Raw genomic sequence first — 18,488 nt, 5'->3', positions numbered from 1 at the left:
ATATAATATTTAAATAAAAATTTTATATTATTATATATGGAAATGCTATATATTGTTTATACTAGACAAGAATTAAATAAAAATTTTAATTTGTAAAAATCATAGTTTTATAATTAACACGAGCCTCTTTATCAACAGAAAATGTGCAAGCTTGAGCTTGAGCTCGAGCCCATCTCGACCATCGGACCTAGATCTTGAGCCCGAACCCAACCCTTATCTAAAGCCCAAGCCCGATCTATACACAAAATGTCTTATTTTCAGTATACTTTTATAAACTAATATTATATTAATTTAGTAATAATTTAATAAATCAATAAACTAATTTATTTTTCCTAATAGTAAATTGATATTTATTAATAATTTAAGAAGCATATATTATATATATATATTTATTTATTTATTTTTTATAACATAAGTACTTTTTTATATATGTAATAGTATCATGCCGCATGTAGGTCATGTCGTATCGTGTCGATCCAGCATGTCCCGATTTACACCTGTACTTTAACCCGCCCAATACTGGGGACGGGGTGGGGAAGTTCGAGGACTCCCCATCCTTGATGAGGAGTGGGGTGTTTTCCCTGAACTCGCCTGACATTGAAGAGTTGTATGCCTTGCCCTAAACCCGCTTGACACTAGGGATGGGGCGGGGATGGGATAGAGTGTCTTGACTATGGGGTAGGGACAGGGATGGGGTGCCCTACACTAAACCCATGCCGTTGTCATTCCTATATAATTGTTAACTATTAGTGAAATTAATAAAAATGCTTTTGTAATTATTTTTATTTATTTAAAGTTAATCAAATTTTTATTTAAAAATAATAACAATTCTTAAAATTACTACAAATTATTAATAAAACTAAATTTATTAAAAAATATTTGTTAATATTAAATTAATAATAATTATTTTCTATAAATCGACATTAAATAAATATAATTATTAAATTTTTAGATATTAATAATAACTTTGAATATTTTTAATTAATTAACAATAAATTTTAATTATTAATTTAATATAAATTAATAGTAAATAAGATTATTAAATCTTTCAGATTTTATCGTACATACCACCGATCCCCGCTAGGAGGGAGATAAACAGGTTTAGTACTTGTTAATATATCCTTAGTTATTATTTAATATGGATGAGATGCCAACCCTACGGCCAGGTGGTGATTGTAGAGTTTGCTCCCACCTTGACATAACACACGTGGTGGTCAATTTCTGGTTACCTGTTGAACAGGTTGAACCTTTGGAAGTCGCACCATTCTGACAATCTGTTGGATAGATTGAACCTCGGTTTTCGCACCATTCTGTGTCCCACCCGGCCACCGTTCAAACTTGTGCAGCAGGTAAGGAAGAGGCTATCTGCTACGTGTGTTATGTTGATTGGAGTTAAGTTTAACAAAATAAGTTAAAAATTGAAAAACAAAATTCCGTATTAGGGTTCTCTACGAGACACACACTACCGATCAACGTTCGGAGCCCTGACAAAATTTCGTACTAGAGTCATGGATGACAAGTAATAAATGAATGTAGTTCGTAAATAAGGGAGTAGTCACCGTTTATTGGGTCCTACGATGAAGATATGTAACCCAGTGCAGAACTGTCCAGTTCTATCGTTCTATTTTAGTAAAAAACACTGTTGGTTTTGGATCGGAAATCGTCCAGTGCAAAATCTCCTGAATATTCTGATTTTATGCAATCCATTCGTGAATACTGTTTTTTTTTTTACTTGTTTTTGGGCTCATCAAGAACTTGATAATTGAAACTTACTCTAAGTCTGTTATCATTGCAATTTGCAGGTTTTTTGCTTGGCATTTACAGCTGGATGATATTCTGAGTTTAAGTAATGACAGGTTTCAGTTTAAATTTGTTGGCACTTGGTAGACAAGCAACCCAGGTTTCAGTTTAAATTTGGGTCACTCAGTCACTTGGAATCACCCTCCGGACTGGCTACTGGAAGGTCTGAACTTTGGTCGATCTTGAATCTGCTACGGATAACAGAGCTAGCTGCTCATCCGCCCTAGTAGTTTTTTCTCTTCTCATTTTCTGAGTTCCTAGTTGGTTCAGTTCTTAGTTAGTTTCTTGGGTTTTCTTCTGGAGTTTTAGTTGCTTTGTTTGTTGCTAACGAACCATCCTTTCTAGTACAAAAAAAAAAGGCTTAGTCCTAGCAATTCAATCTGCAGTTCAAAAAGAAGAAGGAAAAAAACAAGAAGAGGAAAGAAAGAAAGAAGACCGCCAAAAGTAAGAACACAATTGGATGAGAGGAAAAACAAGCACAAAGCAAAGCAAATATATTACAGTGCATCGTGAAACTGAGAGTAGGATCTAGGACTGAGAGATCCTATATTTTGAAAAATCCAACAAGATGGAAAGCAAGCTATGGTTTAAAGACCTTAACAGTATCAATCGAACCACTTCCTTATTTTTATTATTGGCTTTATTTTTTTCATTTCTGACTTTATTTCGAAGGATGTTGCAGGAGGTCTACCGAGATTAAGTGTAGCTCCATAGACTTTCTCCATCTGAATTTTCCGGCGAGTCGTCACTGATGCCTGAATCGATCCTGGGCGGGCTCAACAGCATTCCCTCTGCCATGTTTGCCAGAAGCTTAGGCATTTCAAACAGTGCCTCCTCATCAATGAATTCTTCCGCGGTTGTTGGACGAGTAGATTGGGTGTCAACATCTCCCGACTGACCGAGTAGTGGTACTGGGTCGTCGATGGACTCCGGCTTGGGGAGTCTTGAAGCGGCAGCTGCAGCGGCTGCAGCGCGTATATCGGATGGCGATGCAGACGCTGGAATTGGGTAAGAACTAATAGTCTCAGGGAAGTTAAGGACAGAGTCATTGCCCTTGAGAGCGAGTGCTGCCACGTCGTAGGCGGCGGCAGCCATCTCCGGTGTAGGGAACGTGCCGAGCCATATCCGTGTAGTCTTGCGCGGCTCCCTGATTTCAGACACCCATTTGCCGCTCCTGCAGCGGATTCCTCGATAAATCGGGTGTTTTCCGGCGATGGGTGGGGGAGCAGCGGAAGAAGACATAGTCATTTTGGGTGAGGGAGGGTCAGACGTGGGATTACTACGGGAGTGCTCTGGGAATTGGTCCACTGGCACTGGGTTCACAGACGTTTGGGTGGAGGGAAAGGGCATAGGAGGAGGTGGTAGTGATGGATTAGGCGGTGGTTGCTGTTGGTCTCCCAGGTGCATATTAGCTGGCTGGGGAATTAGTTATACAAGAAAGGGGGGGGGGGGGGGGGTGTGAAGGATAAGAGAATTTAACCAGAGGAGTGACGAGTGGATTATGTAAGAAGGTATTTAAGGGGGGAAGAGATTCACAAGGCAGAATGCGTGGGGATTTCTTAGCTTACATCTCACTATCTCAGCCTCCTGTTATTAATATACTTGCTAGCGCCTTTATTTATTCTTTACCATAATACAATCTAGCTAGTACACAGATAAAACCTTTTGTTCCTTTAAAAGGGAGCAAAAGCTCCAATTCACGGTGGATGAAAAGGCCATGCCTCCCCTCTTACCCTGTATAACCAATACTTATTATAAGAGCCAGGTATTTGTTTGTCCAAATTCTATATCAGATGAAGGGTGATCCAAATTCAATCCATTGTAATTGGATTAAATATGGATCCACCCCTATTTCTATATCTGTTTAGTTTTTACTAGTATAGTCCTAGCTTCAAGCTCCATATGTTATTTTTCAATCATTTTTAGTTTACTTAATTAAAATATATATAATATAATATTTGGACCATTTTTGTTTAAGGAAATTATCTCTCTCTCCTCTCACTTTATTGACAACGTCTAAAGATTCCTTTGACTTTGAGATATATACTTCCAAGGAAATTCTTGTCAAAAGTTTTTGTAAACCATATAATTCACTTATGTCATGCTGTCTTATGGTTTCATTAAACAGTGATTTCACTTGATGTCACTACTATCCCTTGTGCTTAAATAGAATGCATGATTAGGATCCACCATTAAACAGGTTTCTCATAGATTTTGTAACAGCATCATCATAATAAAACTTTTTCTTCTTCTTCTTCTTCTTAAGCTGACTTGACTAATATATCCAACCAATGAGCTTTTCTTGATTGATTTCTTTCTTCTTTTCGCTAGGCAAACGTGATAGACAATAGGGACAACTCTTCCCCAATTCCCTGTTGTAGTGGGGATAACTTGGCTGTTGGGGTTCAACAGCCTATGCTGTTGAGAGCGTTTCTGGACTGGACACGTTCACTCATTCATTCCCATGTCTATCTTTTTGGTCGAATGAAAATAGCAAATAATTACTAATTTACCCCACTTTCATGATAACGTGGCATTCCCAAGGTTATTCTCAACAGCAAAGGACGTTTGACCCCTAACAGCCAAAGTATGGTGGTTGTAGGGAGGGATTCAATTACAAGTATCCACTAAGAACAGCTAGAGGCTTTATTAGCAAGCTAGCTGACGACTTGATTGATGTTAGTTAATGCCTATTTCCAACCATGCTTAAATTCAAAATCAGTGGTCATTCTATATACCACCTGACCTACCTCTTTGGGCTTAGAGTGAGCTGATATCAGCCCCGTTTAAATTAATCAGAAACTAGCCCAATTTGCCTACTCAAAATAAAATAGTATAATATATATTTGGTAGTTTTAGGTGCCGGAAGGGTAATTGATGAATAGAAGTTGGATTAGTTACTATCAGACAATTAATGCAATTGAACTCTATCAATGGAAAAGGTGTTTAGAATGGTTGGAATTGTAGATGTTTACATATAAATATAATCACATGTTTAACTGTTTATTTATTCTTCGTCAACTTTGTTTCATATCAACATCTCAGGTTCTCAGCCATGCATGAAGAGAGACAGAAGAATTAAGACAGGTTTGAATTTGACCAACAAAATATTGTATTTCATGAACCTGTTTTGGAGATTAAAACCGTCATCTTCAGGCCGGCTTTGTTGTGTGGAGTCTAAACCAGAAATTCAGAATGTGTTTTATATGACACATTTTTATGATCATAGAGAGAGAGAGACTTGTAGGATAAGAGGTGGGCTCCTTTTGTGCAAATGGGGGACCGATCCATGCGAGCGAGGATTCCTCATTCCTTGTGTGCAAATCCGGTCGGGTTATGAACTCCCAACCCGATCTACCCTAATCCAATCCAAAATCCTTCCACCCTTGAGGTGGGCATAGACCGTAACCCGACCTCCAGAAGTATTAGGCAACATTCCAGGGCATTTCAGTTTATTCACAACTAATTTCAGTTCTTAATCTCCAAACAAAAAAGGGTATGTTAGTATGCAATGATAGGGGTGGTTCACCTTCGTGGATTTAATCCAATGTGGAAATCGAATACTATTAGTGAATTAAACTAGTTATTCTTTTTGGTAATAAGTTACACAGTACAAGGAGTAGCCCTTCAAAATATCAATACAGGCTGATACGCTGGTAGGGCATATTGGCCTGTACCGGTACTGTTTTTTTTATTTTTTATTTTGGAATTGATTCAAAAGGGCAGATTTAAGGCTAATCTACCCTCTAAACCACTTGTTGATCCAAAACACCCCTTGTATGAGTGTATTGGAAAGGCTCTGATACAATACATGTCGATTCATACAAACCGATACATAACGAAATTTTAATCACCAATAGTCTAGCTGCCTTCTTCAAATTAATAAAACTGGTAATATACATCTGAATCATATATTACTAGTCGAGTCCCGTATTATGCACGAGCTTTATAAAATAAAATTAAAGCAGAGGGGCCCTATGATATTTCCAATTCTTTGAATGAATTAAATGAGTTAATTTTGAATTGGGGTATATCCAACTATTTTATTCAACTATAGATAGCAGATCGGTTTCAAATCATTTAATCATTAAAACAAATAAAAGAAAAAGGCTATCTTCATAGGAAACAATTGATTGCTGAGAGCCCAAGATCTTACCATTAATCAAGTAAAGGTCCCTATAAAAGATTCTAAAAGAACATTGATCATTCTTTCTAATTAGTATAATTGAACTTCATTAACTAGAAGAATGTTCTGGATGCATCAGTTTGCATTCTTGATTCTCCACATCACATCCCCAACTTCTTGGACCCTCTTTCCCAATAACAGAGCCAGCTGTTTCCAAGTTCAGACTTTCTTTTGCCTTTACCGTGTAGTAGTAACCAAGGAAAGAGACTTTTGCTGCTTCATGGTACAGGAAGAATACTCCTTTGCATGGTAGATAACAAACCACATCACCTATATTTAAAACACAATTTATATGATTCTGGAAAAGGTACAGTACCTGAAAACTTTAACCAAACAAGAACATAGGTGACTTTGGATGAAGGCCACAATTGATTGGCACCAGATATATTATCTTTTCGTTATTGCTAGTAAATTTGCATGACTTGTGATTCCAATCACTTTTTTTTTTTTTTTGAATATTACTTTTTTATCGGTTTTTTATCTTCTAGTGAAATTGACCAGTTGAATTGCATAACCCGTTACCCCAGGATTTATTTACCACCAAACCTAACTATTTGCTACAAAAGCCATTGACTTGATCAATAATATAGTGACGTTCTAAATTGAACCATTGACTTGTTTAACCTGTTTACTGTTTAGGTTAAACATTGATTTTTCATTTTTTTCCTAATTTTATTTTTTATTTATCACATTTATTTTTTAATATGACATATGCATAATATTGGAGATATGTCTATATTTTTCTTGACAAAATTTCTGTGATTTTTTTATACTTTTTGTGTATCTATCTTTTACAAATATGTATTATTTAAAATTTGCATTTTATATACATCATTAATAAAATTGATTCTTATTTGTCACACTTATTTTTGTTTAATATGATTTTTTGGTAGATGCATGATATGATTAATAAATAATATCAGAGATGTATCTAAGTTTTTCATAATTCTTTGTATTTTTTTTTATTTTTAAACATTTATCATTTAAATATGGCATCATGGATTGATCCCTTTGATCCAGAATTCATTTCTGGTTTGGTTTTAGATTTTGTATCCATTTCTACCATTAACAGAAATACTTTTATTTGCCATGATTATTTTTATTTAATATGGTAAATAACTAATATTAAAGATGTGCCAAAATCTTATACAAGTTCTCTTATCTTTTTGTATTTTTATCTATTTTAAATTTTTAGTATTTAATGATGGTATCATGGGTTCACTTGTTTGACATAAATGGTATTGTTGAATTACTTATCACCTAAAAATACCTATTTTATTTTTGGGGATTGATTTTAAAAACGTTAGTTTTTATGTTATTAAAATTATTGTATATAAATTTAATTAGTGGAATTTAATGATAAGAAAATAAACTATAAATATATATGATTCAATGAAAGACCGTGAAAATTAATATCTTAAATATGAGACTTAATAAGAGAGAAAAACATTAATTAAAGTAATATTCAAATTACAATTTTTGCACTCGTAATAAGGAGGGACCAAATTCAAACACAAGTGTATTTTAGTAAAAAACGTCCAAAATCCTTCGGAGAGAGGAGTGGGTATTCCAACTTTTTTTATAAGATTTTGACTATGATGAGATCGGATTAGCTAAACTCAATAGCTATGCTGTGTATGGTGAAACCATATTAATGCCCCACGCCATTCATTAAATGCATATGGTACAAAACCACTCTCTCCCTCATTAATTGGGGTGTTGTCATTATCATTGTTTCCACAGCCCGCTACATGGCTATCACATTCAGCTATTCTTAATTTGGCTACGATACAGAAAAGGCATAATACATAAAAAAAAAAGAAAAAAAAACCTGATAAAATCAATAGGTATCCCAAATGTGATTACTAGTCAACTGATACTAAAAATTGGCTTCTTAAACCTTCAATAACCCATCTCGTAGAATATTAATTGCAGCCGCACATTGGAAGTATCTTCTATATTCGTGGAGAGATGTTTCCAATGCACCATCTGCATAAGTGGTGTGAGGTGGGTGTAAAGAGGATTTTGTGAGAAAGAAATTTGGATCCTTATTAAGAAGAGTACACACTAAAACTAGAGGTTATTTTGACGGTAACGTTGACGTTTTAAGAACTAAAAACAAGTATTTTTTATTTTCTCTTATTGTCGAATGTACCAAGTACTAAAGAGAGAAAAACAGAGAGGCATGCTGAGGTGTCGAAACGTGAAGTACCACTGGGCCGCCACCTACCTAATCTACACTATGAAAAACCACACCAATAAACTTACATACATGGTTACTCGTTAAATAGCCTTACTGGATGCACACCTTATCCACCGTGGCGGTCCAATAAATTGAGTCTATTGTGGTCCAAGCATTCCTAACATAAAGGGCCTTCATATAAATTGTTTAGTACCATGAGAACTGATGGTGTGTGATATGGTAGCTCCATGTTGGAGAACAGTTTGAATGCTGGACTAGATAGGTCATTTGGTCGAGTTGTAAGGAAAGAGAGAAAAGAGAGAGTACCCGGGTTACTTTACTCGGTGTGGGCACTTCAATGCTTAATTTAGCGAACTAAGGTTTTTTAAAAGTTAAAAAGCAAGAGAGAGCTAGAGAGCTTGAATGCTAAATCGCACGTACCTTATGAGGTTGGAGGTGAGGCCCTTATATAGGCGAGTTGTCGTGAACCTCACGAAACGTGTTTGGGATCTCTGACCTGTCTGGTTCAAAGGTGGTTTCACACCTGGAGGTGGACTCCGTGTAAGTAGATAATGTTTATCCAATCCCGCCTAAAGTGGGCAAGGTGATAACTAGCTCTTCCAATGTGGCATCGTAATCTCGATGAATTCAGAGGCGATAGTCCGCTTAACGGGGAGGTTGTTCAGCACATCAAGCAGGTCGCTAACCAGAGTCAGGTCAAATTGGTGGAAGTAGGTCACCTCTTATGCCGACCTGAGGTCTTGCCTAGCTTTCATAGTTTGGCCTACTAGGGTGGTATCGAGGTCATCGATGCAGTTGTAAAGTGTCTGAGGTGCTCCTGGGGTCTGCTTACATGGTGTCAAGGTGTCATTTCGTTGTTCTGCACTACCATGTGTCATGATATCATTAGAGGACCAAATTACCTCTCATCAATTGCCCCCACGTCCAAGCCCGACCAGGAGGACGTCGGCTGGCTATAAGTCCTTCATCTCGAGTTCCATCCGCTCGAATGCCTCCAAGAAGATGATACCGATCAATCTTTTGAAGTCGATCAGAATCTGCTTTACCTCGAAGTCATTTATGACTAACTTGACTATGAGGGCGGCGTCGTGCGGATAGTAGATACCGCGAGCGTCATCCTCGGTGAAGTAAATCACTTTCTCCATATAAGGGTGCTTTGGCGGTTATCGTCCTCATGCTCGAGTTCCTGAACTAAGTGTTTCCCGCTAAGGTGTTGCATCCTGCCACTATGGACCCTCTCATGATCATGTTGATAACACCATGGATGGGCCACTTTGCTGGTGATTGGTCTCGGGGAGGCTAGTCCCTACTCAATTGTGACACTTCTCTTGGTTGGTCAGAAAGTCAACTTCGGTCCTCTCACTTGATGAACCGCTTCAGATAACCTCGACAGATCAACTCCTCAATTTCTTCCTTAAGGTTATGCAAATTCTCAATGTCGCGGCCAATGTCCCGATGAAAGTGGCAATATTTTTTCGGGTTCCTATTGGCGGGGTTTCCTCTCATCCGAGGTGGCCATCTGACGTACTTGGCCATCTTGATCTGCATTAGAATTTCCCCTCTTCGCGTTCAGCACAGTGTAGTTACAATTCTGAATGGGGGGTGCGAGAACGCTGACCCGAGGATCTGTTGCTTCTATACGGAGACTTGCTTTTTCTTTGTGGCGACCTGCTACGACGGTTGCGGGGGGACCTTCTGCGCCTTGGTGACTTGCTCTTCCATCATTGTTTGTTGCTCCCCGGTTCGTCTTCTGACCTCTTTCATTGACCGCTCAGCTCCAACCAGGATTCGAGCGCTTCTTCGGCCTTCGTAAACTTGGCCACTAAGTTGAGGAACTCCTCTATAAAGGCCAGAGGGTTCAACTCGACCTTCCAGCGTGAGTCGGGGTGCTGGACACCGTTGACTACTGTAGTGAGCCGGACGGTTGGGTCGAGATTGAGAATTTGAAGTTGCTCTAGGTTGAACCATTTGATGTAGTCCCGAAGCTTCTCATCAGGTCGTTGGACGACACTGAGCAGGTAGGTCATGGACCTCAAGCATCTCTTACTTGTAGCGATGTGTGTAGTAAACAGGTCGGCAAACTGGTTCCAACTTTTGATGGAACTCGTGGCCAACCCCGAATACCACATTCGAGTTATGCCCCAGAAGGTGGTTGGGAAGGCCATGCAAAGGCTCGCCTCATTTGCCCCGTGTAGTTGCATCAGGGCCTAGAAGCTATCAAGGTAGTCGACTAGGTCGATTATCCCATCGTAGGATTCTAGGCTAGGGGCCTTGAAGTCTTTCAGTCGTGGGGCCATGACTCAACAACCAGTGGCGAAGTCCAGGACATCAGCTATGCTGACGAGGTAGCTTCCTTCTCTTCTTTCTTCTTTGCCTCCTTTTTGTCATTTGGGGTGAGGTGACTTCTTCCTAGGGTGTGGTGCGTGCGTCCACGGTGCTATCTTCTCGACCCTTCAATCGATCTAGTGGCTTCGATCCTAATCAGTGTTGTGGCATAGCTTAGTTCCTCGACTAGGACCCAGTTTTGGTTGTTGGAGCAATGAGGTAGGTCAGGTACTGGGTTCTAATTCTGATTATTGGGCTGTTGGTTTTGGTTTTGGCCGGTGTTTTTCCCAGCGGCCCGTTCTCGTTAGTATTGTTGTTGCTACTTTTGTTGTTATTGCATCCCTACTAAGGCAGCAAGTCATCCTTCCCATGTCCTCATCTAGAGGTTTATCCCGCGAACGTACTGCATCAATTCATTGAACTGGCATGCATCAATCCCGATAGGAATTGTTGAGGGCTCGATTGGCGAGAGAGGCACATTCGCATTGGGTAGAGGAAAGTTGGAATTCTACATGATGGGGAAGCCTGGTAGGGTCAAGGGAACGATAAACTGCCCAATAGTCATAGAGGGGATCTCGGGCTGTACAGCGGGTTGGTCCTGCCCCCCCTGTGACTAAGTTGTTGTTAACAGGGTTGTTGACAGGAGTGTTGTTGGAAGATGCCATTGAAGATGCAAAGTGTGAGAGTGTAGTTTGTTCCCATAGATAACACCAATTGATGGTGCGCGATCCAGTAGCTCTCTACTAGAGGACAGCTCGAACATCAAACTAAATATGTTGCTTGGTCTAGCTGTAAGGAAAGAGAGAAAAGATCAGAGTACCCAGAATACTTTACCCGGTGTGGGCACTCTAATGCTTAAGTTTGTGAACTGGAGTTTTCTGAGAGCTAGAAAGCAAGAGAGAATTAGAGAGCTTGAGTGTTAAATCACGTGTACCTTATGAGATTGGAGGTGAGGCTGTTATATAAGTGAGCTGTCGTGAGCCTCACGAAACGTGTCTGGGATCTCCGGCCCTTTTGCTTCAGAGGTGGTTTCACACCTGGAGGTGGACTTCGTGTAAGCAGGTAATGTTTATCGAATCCCGCCTGAAGCGGGTGGGGTGATAACCGGTTCTTCCAACGTGGCATCATGATCCTAGGGAATTTAGAGGCGATAGTCCTCTTAAGGGGGGGGTCGCTCGGCACGTCAGGCAAGTCGCTAACCAAAGTCAGGTTAGATCGGTGGAAGTAGGTCACCTCTTACACCAACTTGAGGTCTTGCCTAGCTATTTGCAATTCGGCCTACCAGAGTGGTACCGAGACCATCAGTGCAGCTGTGAAGTGTTTGAAGTACTCCTGGGGTCTGCTTACGTGATACTAAGGTACCACTCCACTGTTCTACAATGTCACGTATCATTATATAATTAGATGACCAAATTACCCCTCATCAACAACCAAGCATGGGCCAAAGGTCTGCATGAGTGATTATAAGGTGGGACGATCGATGGTGCAACTTGCAACCTACCCTACCGGTAAAGTCAAGAAGTATACAACTGTTAAGGACGGTACGAGAGACCCATAGTGCCTCGTTTCTACCACTTAACTGGCTGGAAATTCACTCTATAAACCTGATTCATCCGGCCTTGTGATGGAATCCGTAAACCATGGATAATGACCTTCCACATCTTTTTGGATAATATGAGAAAAAGGAAAATGCATATAGAACTCCTTTTCTTAATTTCCTGCAATATATAAGTGAGATGCCAAGGATGTGAGGTTTTCCCATGAAGTAGAATATTGATTAGACAACAGTTCTCACAAAACAAAGATTTTCATTATTATTATTTACTTACAAAATAAAAACATTCTTTTTCTCTTTTCACAAAAATAAAATAAAATATTTCTCTCTTATTTTCTATCAAACCAAACGCAGCAATTCCATGGGTAATGCCTACAGATCAGCTAACTAGTTACCCATATCTTATATCCAGTGCTAGATCCCCAATTAAACTGAGATACCTATTCCATACCCATATGAGATACATCAAGCATGTGAGTTCTTGACCCATTATAATTATCAGTTCTGTTCCAATTTTAATTAGAAAATAATTCAAAATAAAGAAAAATAAACGTTTACTTTTTGTCACAAAACCAAAACCAAAAAACTCGCTCTTTTCCACCTTTTCTTTAGACTGAGAAGTCAAAGACCATTGTTCTCTATTCCGTTTTCTAGTTTGTTCTCCCTCTGTAACCTTCCTAACTTTTACAAAAGATAACTTGATTTGCTCGCCACCTTTATAAAGTCTCTGTACTCCTTGGTTTTCCCATGCCATAGAAGTTTGCCTGGGTTAAGGTAACCTCTGCTCTTTTCCATTGAAGTTTTCTCATGGCACCATTACAGAGATGTGAGATACATCCGACAGTTACTATTCACTACAGTCCTACCTAAATAGAATTGTTCATGACTTTGACCTTGCCTAAACTTAGGATGTTACAAAATAGAATTTTAGGGTCTGTTTGATTTGTGATTGAAATCGGAATCAAAATTTGTTGGCATTGGAATAGAAGTTAAAATCAGTTGAAATGAGATTTTATTCCCAATAGAAGGGGCAGGGAATGACCACTCCCTCAAATGAAGAAATGTCATTCCATTATGAATAGAAATGGAATTTCAATTCCATCCAACCAAACAATTAAAATCGGAATCATCCATCCCAGACCCCCTATTCCCGCAAACCAAATGGGCCCTTAAGGATTAGTAACGATTATCGCAAGGCAAACTTTATGGCACGTGAAAACCAAGCAATAGCAAAGAGAATAATGGTTATCTCTAGAATGGTTATCTCTTATCCCAAGGAATGGTAGATAAGAAGGAATAGGGATTAGTTCACATGCTTAAGGTATCTCACATGGGTATGGGACAGAGGTCTCGATTAAGGGACAGAGCCAGGGGAACCATCCCCCATGGCCTAGAAATCTTCACTTATACTACAAATCTTCCATGTGGCTCCTCCCCTGTTGCGTTTCAATTGGGAATCCATTGGATACAAACTATAGGTAACTATTAACAAAAGAAATGTGTTTGTTAATGACCACCTATGAATGCATAGATTTTTATGGAGGGGATCAATTATAGATAGGGTGTCAATTGGACTGGATTTGGTTCAATCTGATCCGGTTCAATATGAATTTATTACAGATGGATCAGGCTCAATCGAATCTAATGAATATTATGGATTATTTTGAATCAATTCAATTCAATGTCTGGACCATCCAATCTGTCAAACTGGCTTTAATTTAAATTGTTTCCAACCCAAACCTAGTTTATTGATACTCTTTTAGATCTCCTATCCACAAGGATCCTATCCATACTACTCACAAGACACTACAGTTATACATTGAGAGCATCTTCCTTATTTATATGTTACCATGCATGGAGAGATGTTCCCAATATACAGGTATAGTGTCCTGTGGGTAGGAGATCCAGATTACTTGTATTCTTATCTTCTTTCAATGAACTAGATACTGGTTCAATTTGACCCAATCCCATATAAATCCATTACAAATGAATCAGGCCCAATCTAATCTAATAAATACTGTGGACCATCAAATCTGAACTGGTCCAATTCAATATCTTACTAGTCCACTCAATCCGTCTACATTAATTTTTATATGAACAGATCAAACCCAAAACCAGTCAATTGACATCCCTAATTACAATTTAATGTTTCGGGGGAGGAAAGGAGTAGTTAGACAAAACTCCCTCTAAATATATGACATTGAAAAATGAAAACCACAACACTTTTCTGAATTGTCACATCCTAACTGAAGCAAAAATTTTCAACAAGAAAAGCAGAGAGCCTTAAAAGTCACATTAACAATGTCTCTACTAAACGGATTCCTTGCAGAAATATTATATAAATGCTGGAGCCTGGGGGTATTCAAAGGACAGTTATGCCAAACGCCATCTTATTAAAAGTGCGTCATAAAGGCCATTTACAACCAACACTCATTTGGATTTATTTACATTCTTTTATTACCTGCACGCTTACAAGGCTTAAAACTGGCACAGCAATTAATAGTTGTTATTATGGTGCCAGCCAATAAATGTAATCTTTCTAGTGTAAGAAACCACTGTTTTCATTGAGGTGGAGTTAAAATTGTTTCGTTATTTTTTTATTTTATAAATAAAAGGGTAAGTTGGGTTATTGCTGAAACATCTCCTAAAATCACCTCCTTTAAACTTTGATATAGTTGTAAGTAGACTTTTTTTATTAGAATCCTTTAAGTAATGTTTAAAATATTACTTTGATCAAAGTGTTTATTTTATAAGTTTTCTCTATATATGGATTGCTACCCTAAACCCTTTCAATTTCTTTTCTGAAATTGATTTATTTTTTAAATTTGCCCTTTCATATCAATGGCTTAAAGGTAAAACTACAATTTTATTTCACTTTTTTTTTATTTGTTTTAATAAAGTTTGTATTGTTTTTTTTTCTGTAGAAACTAACTTCAATAGTAACTGTATGGATATTTTGAACATTTGTATCCCTCTTTTTAGAGGATTCTAACAAAGGGGGTCAACTTGCAACTGCATAGAAAAGTTCAGCAGAGGCAATTGCAATTACCATACTTTAAGGAGGGAGGTTTCAGAAGCAGTCAGAAAGTTTAGGGAAGATTTCAGCAATTTACCCTTTTATCTCTAGTCTCTACTAGTAAAGGAAGTGGTGAATTCGAGTTGTTGGGAGGGTTTTGCCCCCGATTTACTTGCTTCTGTAATCTGGGATGAAAAGTCTTCCCTATTAATCACGAGTTGAATGAATTTGTCTAAGGGCAGTTTTTCAAAACAAAAAAAAAATGCATTTTATCACTACACTTCATAATTTATTCTTTTTTTTTTTCTTAAAATGATACTAGAAAGCCTAACCTTTTTTCTCAGATAAAGGGCCGGATTAAAGCTTAGGTAAATTGCTGAAACCTCCCCTGAAGTTTTTGATTGTTGTTAAAACCTCCCTTGAAGTTTGGTTATTGCAAATACCTTCCCTGAATTTTCTGATACAGTTGCAATTAGATCCCCTTTGTTAAAATCCTCTAACAAGAGTCACAAAAATGTCTAAAATACCCGTACAGTTACTATTGAGGCTGGTTTCTATAGAAAAAAGAATACAAATTTTATGAACAACAAAAAAGATAGTTAAAAATTGTAGCTTTATCGTTGAGCGATTGATATGAAGGGTAAATTTGGAAAATAATTAATTTTGGAAAAGAGATTGAAAGGATTTGAGTAAGCAATTCATATGAAAAGAAAATTTGGGAAATAAACATTCTGGTCAAAAGTAACTGCATGGGTATTTTGGACATTTTGTCACTCTTGTTAGAGGATTTTAATAGAAGGGGTCAACTTGCAACTATTTCAAAAGTATAGGAGAGTTGACTGTAATTACTAAACTTCAGAAGAGGTTTTAGCAAGGTTAAGAAACTTTAGGGAGGTTTCAGCAATTTACCCTAAAACTTATTTTAAAAGGCTGGGAATATATACTTTTTTTCTGTTAAATATAAACACCTTTACAAAAATTTCCTGCCATATTTGGAAATTAATTAAGTAGCATATTTTATTTATGGGTAGAATACTTTAAAACCTTTACATGTCAAAATTATGTTGAACAGAATCACCAAAAAGTCTCTTTTACCCTCACTAATTCTTCAAATTTTCAAAATAGTTGAATCCAACCCGGACGTAGTAGTATGAGAAGAGTCATAATAGCATAAAAGTATTAGTCAGAGTTCAGACGATAAGGAGTGAAAAGAAGTCATTGACGGGGGTATGACAAAATTACATGAATTCAACGAGTGATATTAACAATGAAGATGACGTATTTACAAGAAAGAGACCTTTCGGAATGAGTGAAGATGACACAAAGACAATAAGAAATCTCCGGGGATTACCTCAGGGTAGAAGACACAGAAAAGAATCTATGTTCTCGCATAGGAAAATAGAAGTTGTAAACCGCTTAATAGTTGAAGCTTAAGTTGGATAAATCAGTATATCCTTAAAAATTTTATTATTTAATTATTTTAACAATTAAAAAGAGACAAAACAATGAGTAAAAACCAAAAAAAAAAAGACAAGAAACTTACCCTATACACTTCCCAAATTCTAACCCCACACGGGTCTTAAATGCTTGATGTCTATCACTACTCGAGTTCGAGTTCAGATTTGCTACTCACAGAGCATGTTTCACACCAACCCTGCATTCTATTTTTGCATGAATAAGATTGATGTGAATCGCGTTTTGTGAGGAGCAAATCCGGATTGATGTCACTCATCAAGATCAAGATATATAAATTCATTTAAACCCATCAACAACCTCAAGGCAATGTCAAAATCATTATAGGCCAAAACATAAATAAATAACAGAATTAGAAGAGAATATAAAATATAATTAGAAAGAAATGAATCATGAACAAATATATATATATATATATATAAATCGTCTTTAGAATGATCAGCTGGGAATAATGGGGATAGATAGAAACAGAAACATGTGATGTTAATGGGATGAATAAGACGATATGGACAAGTGAGAGTAGTAATGTGATGGGGGTTCAAGTAAAATATCATCGTTGTTGAATGTTGATGAGACGCGTTCTCATCATCGCTTTGAGAAAAATGGCACCTCATAAAGCTGCTTGGAGTTGGATGGATTAGATTGTCTTTATGCGAGGTAGCAGAACAGATGTCCCCACCAGTTTTGTCTTTGTTTGTTGCTGTTCTTCGGTTTTTCTAGTTGGTAGCTAGTTGTATAGTTGTATCTCTCTGTTGTCTTGTATTCCTATGTTCTCCTTTTACAGGATTTTGGGTCGTTTTTTCTTTTCTGAATCATGACCAGAGGGACCATAAAGGAGCAAGAATTGGGTTTTCAAAAGAATTTAGCTAAGAGTCGTCTATTTGATGACATCACCCACTAGGGGAGGTCTTGATCTAATTTTAAAAATCTAGGGAAAATTTTACTATTTACAGAAAGTCATAGAAGGTTTAAGTCTTTTATCCTTTATTATAAATAAAGTTAAATTATAGTCTATTCTATCTTATATATTTTTATTTTATTTTACAAAACTCCCATTTATCACCCACCTACCCCTTGAATTGTGTCCCATTCCCCACTTTTACTGTTACAAATAGTGATAAATTAGGAAGGTGGGAAAATCAATAATTTGTCCATTTATTATTGAATCCAGATATGCTCCCAACAAGTTATTGCACATCAGGAACATTTCACCATAAAAGACAAGGGGAATGTTCTCAATGTATGGTTAGAATCGTGTGTTGGGAACTGACCCCAACTCTTATTTATGGATATGGTCAATGATCTTATTTATTTATTTATTAATGCCAAATATGGGTAATCAGAGTTTAGATCTGCTACTAACAAGATTCTCCCAACATGTTCAACAAGCCATTGCAGCCGTACATTGAGAATATCTCCCCATTTCCAATGTATGGCTACAGTGGTTAGTTGGGACAGTGTTACAGTGTTGAGGGCGTTTTATTGGTAGCAGATTCCTGCAAGGGTAATCAATCACATAGAGGGCAGACAACTAAGATAAAGCTGGCCTTTAATCCATTTATGCATTTTGCTATATACACTCAAATTTTCTTATATGATAAATTGTTAAAACCTCAAGTGAAGTTTCATTCTGATTGGTGTTGAAACCTCACTTGAAGTTTGGTAATTGCAATTACATTCTTGAACTTTCTAACACAATTGCAAGTAAAGTCCTTTTTTAGAATTCTCTAATAAGTGGCATGAAAATGTCCAAAATACTCATGTAATTATATTGAAGCTGGCTTCTATCGAAGAAACAAAACAAACTTTATGAACAACTATAAAAAATTAAAAAATTAAAATGTAAAGCTACAACTTTACCTTTGAGAGTTTGATGTGAAGGGCATATTTAAAAAATAAATTAATTTTGAAAAACAAATATTGGAAGAGT

At 37.3% G+C, this 18,488-nt stretch overlaps 1 pseudogene; it reads right to left on the bottom strand.

The window, feature by feature from the left end:
- Nucleotides 1–2,232: 2,232 nt before the first annotated feature.
- LOC104596183 (ethylene-responsive transcription factor ERF027 pseudogene) lies at nt 2,233–4,657 on the bottom strand (annotated as a pseudogene).
- Nucleotides 4,658–18,488: the final 13,831 nt, after the last annotated feature.

The sequence above is a fragment of the Nelumbo nucifera genome, chromosome 1, assembly GCF_055504915.1.
Source record: "Nelumbo nucifera cultivar China Antique chromosome 1, China Antique-T2T, whole genome shotgun sequence".
Lineage (NCBI taxonomy): Eukaryota > Viridiplantae > Streptophyta > Magnoliopsida > Proteales > Nelumbonaceae > Nelumbo > Nelumbo nucifera.
Note: the sequence above shows the minus strand (reverse complement) of the source record. Positions and strands in the feature narration are given on the sequence as shown.